This window comes from Marmota flaviventris (assembly GCF_047511675.1).
Source record: "Marmota flaviventris isolate mMarFla1 chromosome X unlocalized genomic scaffold, mMarFla1.hap1 SUPER_X_unloc_3, whole genome shotgun sequence".
Lineage (NCBI taxonomy): Eukaryota > Metazoa > Chordata > Mammalia > Rodentia > Sciuridae > Marmota > Marmota flaviventris.
In genome coordinates this window covers 306,190-322,514 of record NW_027287697.1, presented here as the reverse complement: position 1 = coordinate 322,514, position 16,325 = coordinate 306,190, and the positions used below count along the sequence as shown (strand labels likewise).

General features: G+C 33.0%; 1 pseudogene; it reads left to right on the top strand.

The window, feature by feature from the left end:
* LOC114080115 (fatty-acid amide hydrolase 2-like) overlaps positions 1-16,325 on the top strand; it is a 47,302-nt pseudogene that overhangs the window by 10,844 nt on the left and 20,133 nt on the right.

The window sequence follows — 16,325 nt, the reverse complement described above, 5'->3', positions numbered from 1 at the left end:
TAAATAAACAAATAAAAAGAAAGAAGAAAATCTTACACACAAAAAGATATAGAAACAATCTATAATCATTTAAAAATGATTATCCATCATTATCTCTCTAAATCAAATAAATATAAATTTGAATAATATGAAAAAATACTTATACTTATGAAGTTGGTATAGACCACAATACTCAGTTTCATGAGGATTTGTTAAAGGACAAATATATGTCATATAAATAGATACCTTACTTGCCTGAAAAAAAATAAAAATTAAGCATAGTGAATTGTTTTGAAACAGAACAGATTGAAAGGAACATAAGACCAGTAAGTAAGCCAGTATAAAATTTAGCTAATAGTTCTGGAAGTGTGAGTAAAAAAAACATGTGGCAGATATACTAGACTTAAGATATATAATGATAAATGAGATTTAGTAAGGAATCAAAGATTAGTCCCATGTCTCACCTTTGATTGTTAATGAATGATGAGTTTACATAAATCCATCTTAAGTTTGATGGGAAGATTTCTCTCTCTCTCTCTCTCTCTCCCTCTCTCACACACACACACACACACACACACATACACACATGCAGTCTCATATAGAATTTTTTTTTTCTTTTGAGACAAAATGAATTTCTCTTACACATTTTACTTATTCTCAAGACTGTGCATATTTCTTTTCTTTGCCCACTACAAGTGAATATGTACCAGAAAGTCATCATCAGGAGCTTTACATGTATATCTCATTTAATTTTCTTAACACCATAAGTTAACAGTTATCCTACTTTACAGATAAAGAAACACATTCAGAGATATTATGCCATTTGTACAATGTCAGAAACATGTGAGGCGAGCCTAAGATTTAAATCCAGTTCTTTGTATTCAGTCCCCAATCAGTGAACATTCTTCATACCAGAGACTCATATATTGGTCATTTATAATTTAGATAATGTAACAGAAGTCAGGCCAAGGATAGACTTCCATTTTGACAAAGATTCTTTCTGGTAAATATGGTTCACCCATGGGGCTGTGGTTGTGGCTAAGCAGTAGAGTGCTCATGTAGCACGTGTGAGGCACTAGTTTCGATCCTCAGAACCACATAAAAACAAATAAATGAATAAATAAAATAAAGGTATTAAAAATAGTTCACTCACCAATGATTTTGCTTGAAATTATAATGGTGTCTAGATTATGATAACCTACTTTAAATGCTATGCTCACTGGATCTGCCAGATGTGCCTATCTTGATTAACCTGTATTCTACCAGGTGCTTCCAATTAAGCTAGAAATTTTGTGATGACACCTTGATTATTCACCTGACTTTTGTAGATGAAAATATTGCACCAACCCAAGGCCCTAAATATCAAGATCAAGTCAACATTCATTCTTTCATAAGTTCTTAACTTTAACTTACAAAGTAGTGTCAACTGCATGCTAAGTACTATGTTGAGTTTTGACAATACAACAATTATTTTTAATGCCCTTATTCTTCAAGGAGTTCGTTTCTAGATAGTAAGTAGCTATAAAAATATTTATGTTTAAATAGAGAAGTATTATAATATTGTTGATCTGTAGTGTGTAGGGTAATTAAAGAGTGCCATTAAAGGCATTTGGGAGCTCGGGAAAAAGTTGAAGTATTTGTCCTTAACCAAATAAGAAGAGGAAAGAGGACTTTCAGTTCCAGTTGGCTGTAGCATAGACTTGAGGGATGAAGAGTACAGAGTTTTGCATACATCAATCGTGAAACCTCTGAATGCCAAAGTAGATGTGGCTTTAACCTGTGGACAATGTATAATTATTGCAGAGTCATTGGCAAGGGAGGAACATGGTCCAATTTGTATATTAAAAATATGGATTCATAAATAAAGGCAGGGTGATCAACTAGAGTATTTATAGAAGTTCATGTAAACATCAATAATATCAGAATGAGGTTGAGTTGGAAGGGAAAGGTATTGTGTGGGTTTGGTTATTGTTCATGATGATGTGAGTAAAAGAAGAAGCTGAGAGGATTCTCAGATTTTTGCATGACTCACTGGGTACATGAAAATGCCACTTGTGAACTTGGAGGAAAAGCAAGTTTGGTGAGAAAATGATAACTTTTGAACATGTTTAGTTTGATGAATTGGTGAGACATTCACATGGAGATGTCAAATAGACATTGAATTTCAAGTGTCTGGAGTTTAGAAGAGTGATATGGGCTGGAGATTTAATGTTAAATAGTACTACCTGACAATGGGCTTATAAGGATTAGGTAACATGCATGTGGATAAAATGTATATGCTTTCAAGTTAACTTTTTCTGATCATACTATTTTATATAAAAATGTAAACTAACACTTTTTTCACAGATAGAGCTGAAATAAATCTTAGCTACTACTTATACAATTTGCTATGAGTTGTACTGTGTTGTGATTTATTTTTTGGTTTTTATCATAACTATTTCATGTCAAAGTAATTATGCCCTTTTTTATATGAACAAATTGAATTTGAGATTAGTATAAATTGGACAAGGCAATACAGTAGCAGAACTGGAGAGCTTCAAAGCCATTATTCTTTCCTACATCTCATTTTCCAGGTTGGATTTATGCCAACACTAACCACAGGTTGCAGTCATACAGTAAGCTGCTGAAAACGGTCATCTCCACTCCCATCTCTGGCCAGGATCCCAGCAGGTGATGACAAATAAGCTCCTGTGGAATTGTGGGTAGACACTGGATTTGTAAGCCAAAGGAATCCTTTTTTAGCTCTTTGCTTAGTCTTTTCTCCTGCTTTCCCAGGGTGTACGAAACCCTCCAGCGCTAGGACCCAGAGGAATCCAGGCCTCTATGGCACCTCCATTCAGTGCCCGCACCCAGCTGCTTCTCTTGTGAGCAGTATGTTTTCTCATAGGCCTAATAGGCCAAGCGGCTGGAGCATTTGGGGGCCCAAAATTTGGCTCAAGAACCACAGGTCCAGTGAAAGAACCCTTGCTTCTGCTTTCTGCAATACAGCTGGCTAAGCTGATTAGACAGAGGAAGGTGAGAGCACAAAGGGAGTAGATTTAGAAGTGCAGGGGACATATTTTAGTCTCAGACTCCTGGAATTTTAGTGGTGGTAGTGGTTGTGGTACATGAGTGAGTTGGGGAAATCAATTTCCTTTCCACCCTCTACTATGAGACTTGGGAGAGGCTTTCAAATGGGGATTAAAAGGAAACTTCTGGTAGTCATAGTGTGCATGTTTATACATTTGCTGTAAGCACTGGTTGGATTATTTCGGCATCCTTCAGCCATTATGTCCATTTTTCCTGTTTGTGCAAAATAATTGTGCAGAAGAAAAACCAGGAGTGGTTTTTGAAACTGATTCTCAACAATGGGGTTTCTCTCCCTCTTCCTTTCCCTCTTCCTCCTCAGATCTACCTGTCTGAGAGACTTTTGCTTTCTGTCCAGGGTGTTTTTTTTAAATTTAGAAGAACAGTAGTACTTGATCTAAAATAGTGATTACTGTGGATACCAGTAATAATTAAACATATTTTATCTAACTGATGCGGTTCTACAGGTAATATCCATGTAAAATAATTGGAGTAAAATGATTTATACAAATGCATGAAAATTTATAAATTATTTATTTAAAATTATTAATTTTAATTTTAAGCAGCTTAAGCAATCATTTTTCTCTACAGTTGTTCTGGCAGGACTAGTAATCTCCTTGTCATATGATTGGTGGATTCCCTAGAGATGCTGGGCTATTTCCTAGTATTGTTTTTCATTTTTTTATCTTTATCTCTCTATTGTTTCATTTAACTCCTGGTTACCTTTAAACAACATATTTTTCTTATTCCTCAATTCACTCCCCAACATCCACTAATCATACATGGTTTTGCTAATAGGCAGATAGTGGGATGTAGTATAAAGATAGTAGATTAAAATGTTGGTGTGTATATTCATAGCTTTATGACCCTGTGCAAGGGTTGCCAGGACAATTGCAGATAATGCAAGTCAAGTCTCTGGCACACAATAAGTTCTGTAGCATAGAAATTACAAGAATGAACACTGGAGCTGGATTACTGGGGTTCAGAAATCCTAACTATCTTGCTATCTGGATGTGTGATCTTGGAAAAATCCTTTAAACTTTTGTGTCTCTAAATATCCTGTAAGAAAAATGGACTAGATAATGGAATCTACTGTATGGAGTTGTGAAGATTAAATGAGTTCCTACACATGAAGCTTTTAAAACACTTCCTGGCATAATAGTCCTGGCTAAAATTACTACCATAAAGTTTTTGATAGCTGTTATTTATATGTTCATGCTTGCCCATGATAAGAGCTTATCTAGATATATTTTATATAAAAGTGTTCTGAAGAGAAGTGAAGTAGATATAAAATCTTATTTGTATGAGTTTTCCTTCAGTCCCACCAAGGTTGTGTCTCTAGTGATGTTGATATATACACCATTAGACCTTAACTTTTGTTATATATATTTTAAAACTTTCTTCCTTTATATAGAGAAATGGTTGGGGGGTGAGAGGGATTGGCCATCCTGTGACATGTGACAATGTATGGAAACATTTTGGGTTTCACAATTGAATGAGTATCAGGGATGCTGCTAAACACACTCCAATGAACAGGACAGCCCTCTCCATAGTAGAGTTATTTGGCTCAATCTTTCAATAGTGGCAAAATTGAGAAATTCTACTCAAGCATTATTTGAGCAAACTGGTTTCTTTCCAGTCTTACTTGATAAGGCCTGAGAGAAAGCCATTATAAAATAAATTGGTAACTTGACCTATTTTTTATGTAAGACTGGGTTGATACCAGTTAAATTTTTGGTCAAATCTAGGACTCTAGTTGTCATAATAACAGTTATCATTTATAGAGTACCTATTGCATACTAGTAACTTTGTGAATTTTATCTCCAATTTGCATATTAAATACCAAAAAATTATTTAAGATCAAGATGGAGGAGGAATTGATGCTGATACCTAACTCCAATAGAGTGTATATACTGACTCATATTCTGTCACACACATGCATTTGAATTCTAGCTAACTTTTGGTGCCTGAATACATGGATGAGTAAATTTTATACTCCAGATGCAAGAAAATTCTAAACTGCTGATATATTCATTTTGCCTTAAGATCATTTACAGCAAAATCAAGTATTTTCCGTTTTCCTTTGACTGTGCTATCAGAATGGCACCTGTATTTTATCGTATTTATCTATTACAGGATTAACAAGACCATTTAGTCTGTTTTCCTTATCCCTCAAAAGGTCAAAGTATTGCCTTTTGTATTTCTCTTAAATATCAGTAATTGAGTGACAGTTTCCTTAAATATAATTGTACCTATTTCATAAAGTTATTGGGATACTTGAATGAGATAACAGCTCTAAAATACTCAGCACATTCTCAGTGAATGTTAACTTTAATATTATAGATTGTAGTCTTATCTTTCTGTAGAAAATAGGAATACAATCATGAATACTAGCACATACTGGGGAATTTTGGTTGGGTATCTTGGTTCCTGCTACTTACTCTTAGTTTACTCAAACATTCTCTCATGATCTACAGTTACACAAATACCTACAAGTACACACATATATACATACATATTCTTATAATGTAATTTTGATGCAGTGAACCCCATAAATTCTGTAGTTTACAAGTTTACAGAAAACTCTGCAAAATGAAGAAAAATAACTATGATATATTTATTATTTCTTTTTGAAATTTTATTTATTTTCTTCATAACCAAACACTATAAAATATGTAGTTAGGGGTCAGGGACAGTAAGTAAGTAGATCTTAATTCTCCTAATGAGGAGATAAGAACATGTACTGATGACATGATCTATTTATAGGATTGTTGTGAGAATTAAATGAATTCGTGTATGTAAAGCTTTTAAAATAATGCCTGATATAATAGCACTATATAAGCATTAATTGTATTATTTTTATTATTATTAGGTGAGATATCAATATATTCATGCTTGCTCATGATAGAAGATTATATGCTGTATATAATTTATCAGGATATATAAAAATGTTCTGAAGAGGAGAAGTGAAGAACATACAAAATCTTATTTGTCCTAGCTCTCCCTTAGTCCCTGCCTTCTTAATACATAGAAATGTTCTTCAGAAAACAACTAAATTTTATTAAGCAGCTACCATATGCCACTTGAGGCAATGGTTAACTTAGACTTTTGTAAACTGAATCCTCATAACCGCATTTTGAGGTTGGTACCATTATCATCATCTTATAGATGAGAAGAGAAGGTTTAAAACTGTCCAATAACTTGTCATATAGTTATGAAGTGATAGAGCCAGGTCAATCTGATTGCATATTTTCGTGGCTCTTTATGAAAGAGTAATGCTTCCTGATCACCAACTCTCTGATTGAACTATCAGTTCCTTCTAATTCAGCTTCTATTGTCTTTATGCTTGCCTTTCATTCCCTATATGAGCACTCTTTCAGCACTCAGAATTCAGGCTACCTCTATTTCATCTGAAATTCTATAGCTTCAGTTGACTTCCAAGACTGAGCCTTAAAAAAAAAGAATATCAAATTACTATGTTCACTTCCAGCCATAGCCTGGGCATTATTCCTGCATATTTGGAAATTTGTTTTTGTTAGTGATTTCACAGTTGACAGATCACCTAATGACATATATGATGATATCCTCATATGTTGTCAAAGTGAATGTTCATAAAGGCAAATCTAGATCTCAATTTAGTGTGGTACGTTATGTCTACAACAAATAATAAATAAGGCAGCACATTATGTATAGGATATGGAATGAGTTTCCACTTGTATTTTGAATGAAAAAAATAATTTCTAATATATTGTTACTTTTTTGAAAAAATCTTTGATCCATCTCTATTTAGTATCTGTCTTTCATAGATATACCTATGTCTCTGAAAAGATGCAAAAAGACTGATAACATTAGTTGTTAAAGAGAGTGTCAGGATTCAGAAGTATAAGGGAACTTTTCCATTGTATAGTTTAAAATTTTATTTATAAGCAATACATAACAATTGTACACATTTGATGTGCATAGTGTGAGGGCAGAGAGGACTGGTAAGAATTTAGCAATAGGTACAAAGGTTAGGATGAAGTATTGCTGGTGTTCAATTAATTAGAGTAAATATATTGAATAATATATCCTATGAAATTTTATTTTTAGATTGTTGGACCATTGTGCTCATGCTACCAACTTATATTATATATAATTAGTAACCAATGAGGAAAATTTGAAAATTAGTTTTCACTTTTTATGTAACTAATAAAAATATCAGTGATCTCTCCTTTAGTCTGGCCATACAAGGGGATATGATGAACCTATTAGTAAGCATGAAGTAGATCTAAAGGAGCTGATATATAAATAGTACTTGAAATATAGCAACTGGTAAAAAAATAAGGGATAGAACAATTAGTACACTATAATTAATCTTGTGGAGGGAGGAGAAAAAAAGCTACAGAGAAAGGAAGGAAATAAGGAAGGAAAAGAGAGAGAAATATGTTTTTACTTTTCATTTGTATTTTAGGGAATGAATTTTCTAATCACGCACACCATCTTAATTTCTCTATGGCAGCATGGTTTATTGAATCAAGCAAACATATATATCCTGGCTCAGCCATGTGATCTCTGTGAACATCACATGGCTCTGTGAAGATCTCTGTTCACTTAACCTATTCATGTTAAAACACTGAAGTAACTAGGAAAATAAGGAACTTACCTTAACATGATAAGGAATATGAGAAACCCAAAGACAACATCATAACCAAGGGAAAAAAGCATTTCTTCAAAAATCAGGAATAAGATAAGGATGTCTACTCTTACCACTCTATTCAATATAGTACTTGAAGCACTTAAGTTCATTGAGCTTCAGTGGCTTTAGCTATAAAATGGGGATAATATGACATGTGTTACTAGGGGGATTTAATTATATAATAAATGTAAAGTTCTTGGCACTTAAAGTATTTAAATGACAATTATTGTTGTGTTCTATCCTTTAATATATGCTTGGTTTATTGATTTTTTTTTCTTCTTGCTATGGACTCAATTAGGGCAGTTGTTGAAACTTTTTTCCCACATCTTCCCCAGCATTTATTATGGTTTGTATTCTTTTTTAAAATTTTATTTGTTCTTTTTAGATATACATGAAAATAGGGTATATTTTGACTTATTTATACATACATAGAATATAACTTATTCTAATTAGGATCAAGTCTTGTGGTTGTACATGATGTAGAGATTTATTGCGGTGGATTCATATGTGTACAAAGGAAAATTATGTCAGATTCATTCCACTGTCTTTTCTATTATCTTTTCTATTACTATACCCTCTCCCCTTCCCTTTATTTACATTTGTCTAATCCACCAAACTTCTATTCTTTCTCTTCCCCTTTTTGTTTATTAGCATCCATGTATAAGAAAGAACATTTGACTTTTTAAAGCAGGGGGATTGGCTTATTTCACTTAGCATGATAACCTTTGGATCCATTCATTTACTGGCACATATTGTAAAGTCATTCTTTTTTATGACTGAGTACTATTTCATTGTGTATATGTACCAGAATTTCTTTATCCATTCATCTGTTGACGGGCATCTAGTTTGGTTCCATAGGTTAGCTATTGTGGATTGTGCTGCTATAAACCTGTCTACCTGTCAATCACCTCTCTGATCAGCTTCATTTCCAGATTGTGAAGGATTTGAGATTTTTGGCCTACTTCCACTTTGCCATCTTCATTCTAAATGTTTTCTCCATAAAGAAATGATAAATGTTTGGCGCTGGGGTTGTGGCTCAGTGATAGATGACTTTCCTAGCATGTGGGAGGCCCTGGGTTCGATACTCAGCACCACATATAAATAAATAAATAGATATTGTGTCCAACTACAACTAAAAATAAACTATTAAAAAATGATAAATATTTGAGAACATAGATCTGTTTAATATTATTTAAATATTATACAATATATACATGTCACTCCACACCAAATTGTACCCCATAAGTATGTATGTGTATATTAATAATAAACAATTTATACTAACATGAAAATATAAATGGGGTTGGAAGTACAGCAGGAGAATATTTTTTTTTTAGATATATTAAACATTATGGTAAAATACACCAGGCAGAGATCATTTCTTTTTTTGTTTGTTTGTTTTTTGAGATGTAATCTTTCAGGTGTAGTTTCCAACCAGAGTCAGTTTCCCATGGCTGGAGAAGCCCAGGAGCTTTTTCAGTGCAGTGTTCCAATGTGCCGCTATGCCGAAGATCTGATCCCTATGCTGAGAGTCATGGCAGGACCTGGGATTAAAAGGTATGTTCACATATTTCCTGTGTCCTATTCTGACATTCTTTCTTCCTTTGCTTATTAGTGACATGGAGGTACACTCCCAGTCCTCCAACAAAGAATTATCATATTTTAAATGAGAGAGGTTTTATATAAGTGGATAACATGTTCCACACATTGGGAAGGTACTATGTAGAATATTTTAATGATAAAATACAAGCAAAGATTTTATTCTGGGATAGAGACAGTGAATCATTTGTTCACTTGGCAATTTGGGTATAATGACTTAATTTAAATTGGTGTTTTCTGTTTCTGCCATCTATCAGCACACTCATATTTTCCAGCATCACTGGACCATCACTTCTGCCTAGAAATGTTTCCGTAGACAGCTCTTAATCACATTTCTCTATTGCAGTGACTTAAATGTATATTAATTTCCAGCCTGCATGTGATGTTCTTATCCCATTATATTCAAATAAATAATCCCATATCTTATCTCACTAAAAAATGCCTGCAGTGTCGAATTTGTTTCAGTTTCTTACCATCACAATTTCCTAGGTCTCCAGTCATTCATTCCTTGTTTCTTCTCTTAAAATAGTAAAAATGTCTTTCCTTTTTGTTTTGTTATATAAGTACCTTCACTTATGTTCTGAATTTCATGTGTTCTTACTCTTAGATCTCTGCCCAATTACTACCTCACTTTACTAACTTCAGCCTCTGTCACATACACACACACACATAATATATATATATACACACATACATACATATGCATATATACATAGTAACACAGTTGCTAAAGACTGATTCCCTTTCTCACTCCTTCCTCATTATCACTGAGAAGTGTATCTCATCTTAAAAACAAATTAAACTTTCTCAGTCTCACATACTGCTTGCTACTACCCTATGTTATATTTTGCCTTTGTGGACAAATTTATTATATTAATCATTTATATTCATTAAATCTAAAACCTCACATTGCCCAATTATTTCTCAATACACTACATAATCATTTCAACACTGAAATTAGTCTTCAAATCCAAAGTTTCAGTTTTTTTTCCTTTCTGCTAAATACACTATCAACTTAATACTTACCATACATCATCTCATTATAACTGTTGACACTATTAATTACTGTCTCCATCTTGCAATAATCTGTATCTCTGGATTTCATGATTCCCACTCTTCTGATATAGCTCATTTATCTATGGTTTTCCCTTTCCATCTCCCTTGCTGGCTTTTTTCCTTCTGCTAATCTCATATACTCTAGATATTCACAGCTTATTTCTCTCTACTTACTTTCCCAGGATGACTCCATCTACACCTGTAACTTCACCTATTTCCCATATGTGGATGACTCCCAAATGCATATGTCTAGCTCAGTTTTCTCACCTATTATTTATGACTGTATTCACTGGTATAATAGTCATTTCAGATAGCTGAAACTCAATATGCCTAAAAATAATCTCATTCTTGTAAGTTTTAAGAAACTAATCTGCTACCTATATTATTATAAAATTTCATTGACTGGATCACAATAAAAGTAGTTACTAAAGACTGATTCCCTATTTCACTCCTTACATCTAAGTAGTTCCATACTATTAAAACTACCTTCCAATTGTATTTATATGAGAGCAGAATGCATTATAATTCTTATTACTTATATAGATCCCAATTTTTCATACCTATGTTTGTATACATAGTATATCCACATCAATTTGTGTCTTCATACATGAAATTTGGATATTAATGATCATCACATTCCACAGTCATTAATTACCCTATGCCCCCTCCCTTCCCCTCCAACCCCTCTGCCCCATCTAGAGTTTGTCTATTCCTCCCATGCTCCCACTCCCTATCCCAATATGAATTAGCCTCCTTATATCAAAGAAAACATTCAGCATTTGGTTTTTTGGGACTAATTGTTTATTACGCCTTGACACTTCTCCCCATCACCATGGTTGCAGTTATAGTTTAGGTACAGCCATTTCTCAACTGGACTACTGCAGCAAGCTTTTTATCTGTCACTCCAACTCTAGTCTTGACACATTATAAACTGAAATAATAGTCTTAAATGTAAATCTGATTTCTGAAGGCATGCACTGCTTCTGTCACACAATTAAAAATTTTTATGGATGCAATATCTTTATTTTATTTATTTTTATGTGGTTCTGAGGATCAAACCCAGTGCCTCACATGTGTGAGACAAGCACTCTATCAGTGAGCTAAAGCCCCAGCCCTCTGTCACAAAATTTTAAGGGGAACTTTTTCATTATAACTGAAGTTCAGTTGTTAAAATTAAACTAATAAGTATAACTATAATAAGCACATATAAATAATATATTGACATTAGTTTCTTTTTAATTATACACAAGTTAAAACTGGATGCAAAAGTACATTTACAGCACTTGAAATTTTACTGGATGGAACATGATGGAGGCTCAATTTTAATCTCCAAGGTAGACCAAGATCTTATTCTTGCTCAGAGAAAGGTAAGTTTTAAACAGTATTTTATTATTTGTCAATGGATTTTATTTTATTTATTTTTATGTGGTGCTGAGCATTGATCTCAGTGCCTCACACATGCTAGCAAGTGCTCTACCATTGAACCACAATCTCAGCCTGAGAAATGTAATTTTTAATAGATTCATTTAATAGAATTTATATTCAATAAAAGACAACATTATAACATCATGAGTTAACTGTGTTGAATATTTCTCTGTCAACATATAGAATTAATATGATCAGAGTAGTTCTAAGTAATTTGCGGTGTGATTTTTATATTTATTTTAGATATTTGTTTTTAATACCAAAGAAAGTTATTTTGAAAGTAAAGTAAGATAAAGCTTAGAGATAATCATCATTATTTGTTTAATATGTTTCTAATCAGTGGTTCTTGTATATCTATGTATAGGTGTAAATTTTACATGATTATAATAGCATTGTACATTTATAATTTTATTCTGATTTTAGTTTTTCAAAAAATACTTTCATAATCAGATGAAATAATGGAACAAATTTGTCTTTCTAAAAGTAAAACTTACTCCAAATAATAGTATGAAGGGGAAGAGTTCTCTCAAAATTTAAAAACACTTAAACAAACAACAGTAAAATAACATATGTCATCATTTTAAAATAATATGTATCATTATTTCAAAACAATGCAATTTTGTATTTCAATCCTCAAGAGAATCCATGCAATAATACAGTAAGAGTTAGCCAAAAATCCAAATATCTACAAATTAGAAACATCTCAATCTACTTGGAAATAATCACTAAAATCTGATTTTGCCATACTTATGCATTAGCTGAAATATATATGAAGGCTAAATTAAGAAAATTATAAGCTTGAGTACTACAAAAATGGCCTTATATTTATGCTTTGTTCATTTTTTGATTCTATAAAAATACATGAGACTGAGTAATTTATAAAGAATAGAAATTTCTCACAATATTGGAATTGAGGAAATCCAAGAGCAAGGCACAGGTCAGTTTTATGTGTATTGAGGACCCTCTTTCTGTGCCCTTCAGAGGGGTTAAATGCTGTACTTTCCCATAAGAAAAAAGCAGAAGAGCAAGATAACTAAATTTTAGAAAACCTCTTTTTATTTTTTTTTGCTTTTATTAGTGCATTATAGTCATGCTACATAATATTTGGGTTCATTTTGACAAAATCATATATGCATGGAATTAAATTTACAACATTTCAGTCAGTGAAATGGTGGCATTTCAATGACCCACCATTACTTCCCCTTCTCTCTCATTCCATTTGCCTTCCTCTACTCTAATTATCCACCTTATACTCATTTACATATTTTAATTGTTGTTTTTTTATAGATATACCTAAAGGTGGAATTCACTGCACTTTATTTATACATGCACTTGGTATATTTTTGTAAAATTCATTCTACATTTTCTATTCTTACTCCCTCCCCCATCAATCTCCTTCTTGTACTCCAGTGATATTCCCTCTGTTTTTATATATGATCCCTCCTTTGTCCACCTTACTTGCTCAAGCTTTTGCATATAAAAAAAAAATTTGACCCTTGATTTTCTGAGTCTTGCTTATTTTACTTAGAAAGATGTTCTCCAGTTCCATATATTTATCAGAAATCCCCATTTTAAAGGCTTAACTACCAGTAATGAGGGTGCAGATCTAATGGCCTACTCACCTCTTACAAGTCCCATGTCTTAAGTCTGGCACACTGTCAACACCTGAATTTTTCAGGTGACATATTCAAATCATGGCATGTGTATTCATTACCATGTTGCTGGATTTGAAGACCATGTTATGAAGTTAAATATTACCATAAATTTATAATTATAACCTATCCAAATGTAATGTAACTCAAATAATAATTGAGAGGATTTTTTAATGTTTAATGGGAAAAAAAGAAAATTATAATCTGTATAATATATACCCAGAAATAGGCATTTTTCTTGCATTAACTTTTCATATATATTAAGACAGCTTCACAAGTCTGCATTAATACCATTTAAAATGAATGAATTACATAAAATTGGCAGTAATAATGATACAAGTTTCAGTTTGGGGGTGTAACTCAGTGGTAGAGTTTTTGTCTGGTGTGAGCAAAGCCTTAATTTCAATCTTCAGCACTATGAAAAAGAAAAATATAATAGTTAATAATCTTATATAGTCCATAACCCACAAGAAGAAATATAACACCAAAGCCCTAAGAAAAAGAGAAAGGCAAATTAAAGAAGATATATGTGAAATTTGAAAAAGGTTAGACCTTACAAATAATTAAATAAGTGGGGTGTGGTGTTACACTCCTATAATCCCATTATCTTGGGAGGCTGAGGCAGGAGGATCACAAGTTGAAAGCCAGGCTCAACAACTTAGTGAGGCCCTAAGCAACTTAGCAAGATCCAGTCTTAAAATTAAAATTAAAATTAAAACTGGGATGGTAATGTAGCTCATTGGTTAAGTGATCCTTGGTTCAATACCTTGAACCAAAAATACAAAAAAAATTTAAAAAGTAGTTAAATAAAAGCTATAGAAAAATTAAATATGATTCTTTTATTGCTTAGATTATTAAGATTGAAATCAGCAGTGAATGTTGTGGCAAAGAAAATTGGCCTAAAATTTGTATACACTTTTTCAAACAACATGTTTTCCAAAGTGTTCATTTTCCACTCTTTTTTAAAATTTAAATTTGTTATATATGACAGCAGAATGCATTAAAATTCATATTACACATATAGAACACAAAGTTTTATATCTCTGGTTGTACACAAAGTAGAGTCACACCATTTGTGCCTTCATATGTGAACTTAGGGTAATGATGTCCATCTCATTCCATGGTCTTTCCTTCCCCAATGTCCCCTCTCTTCCCCTCCCTCCCCTTTGCCCTATCTAGAGTTCATCTGATCCTCCCATGCATGCCCCCAACCATGTTATGAATCAGCATCCTTAAATCAGAGGAAGCATTCAGCATTTGGCTTTAGGGATTGGCAAACTTCACTTACCATTATATACTCCAACGCGATCCATTTACCTGCAAATGTCATGATTTTATTCTCTTTTAATGCTGAGTAATATTGCATTGTGTATATATACCACATTTTCTTTATCCATTCAGCTACAGAACGGCATCCAGGTTGGTTCCACAGTTTAGCTATTGTAAATTGTGTTGCTAAAACCATTGATGTGGCTGTGTCTCTATAATGTGCTGGTTTTAAATCCTTTGGGTATAGACCGATGAGTGGGATATCTGGGTCAAATGGTGGATCCATTCCCAGTTTTTCAAGTATTCTCCATGCTTTCTATATTGGCTGCATTGATTTGCAATCTCACCAGCAATGTATGAGTGTGCCTTTTCCCCCACATCCTCACTAGCACCTATTTTTGTTGTATTCCTAAGAGCTGCCTTTCTGAATGGATTGAGATAAAATTTTAGTTTTGATTTGCATTTCTCTAATTGCTCTAGATTTTGAACTTTTTTTTTTCACATATTTGTTGATTGATTGTATATCTTCTTTTGAGAAGTGTCTGTTCAGTTTCTTGGCCCAATTATTTGTTGGGTTGTTTGGTGTTATGATTTTTGAGTTCTTTTATGTATCTAGAGATTAGTGTTCTATCTGATGTTCGTGTGGTAAAAATTTGTTTCCAAAATTTAGGCATTCTATTCACATCACTGATTAGTTCTTTTGCTGAGAAGAAGATTTTTAGTTTGAATCCAACCCATTTTTTGATTCTTGGTTTTAATTTTTGCCATATAGGAGTCTTACTAAGGAAGTTGGGACCTAATCTATCATGATGGAGATTTGGGCCTACTTTTTCTTCTAATAGGCACAGTGTCTCATGTTTAATTCCTAGGTCCTTGGTCCACCTTGAGTTGAGTTTTGTGCATGGTGAGAGACGGGGTTTAATTTCATTTTGTTGCATATGGATTTCCAGTTTCCCCAGCACCATTTGTTGAAGAGGCTATCTTTTCTCCAACGTATGTTTTTGGCACCATCGTCTAATATAAGATAACTGTAAATATGTGGGTTAGTCTCTGTGTCCTCTATTCTGTAATATTGGTCTACAAGTCTGTTTTGGTGCCAATACATGATGGTTTTGTTACTATTGCTCTGTAGTATATTTTAGGGTCTGGTATAGTGATTCCACCTGCTTTGCTCTTCCTGTTAAGGATTGCTTCACCTATTCTGGGTCTCTCATTTTTACAGATGAATTTCATGACTGCTTTTTCTATTTCTATGAGGAATGTCATTGGGAATTTTATTGGAATTGCATTAAACTTGTATAGTGCTTTTGGTAGTATGGCCATTTTGACAATATTAATTCTGCCTATCCAAGCACAACTGAGATCTTTACATCTTCTAAGGTTTTATTTAATTTCTTTCTTTGGAATTCTATAGTTTTTCTTGTAGAGGTCTTTCTCCTTTTTTGTTTGTTGATTCCCAAGTATTTTTATTTGAGGCTATTCTCTTTCTGAGGATTTGTCATGGATGTACAGAAATACCTTTGATTTATGGGTGTTGATTTTATATTCTGCTATTTTGATGAATTCATTTATTAGTTCTAGAAGTTTTCTGGTGGAAGTTTTTT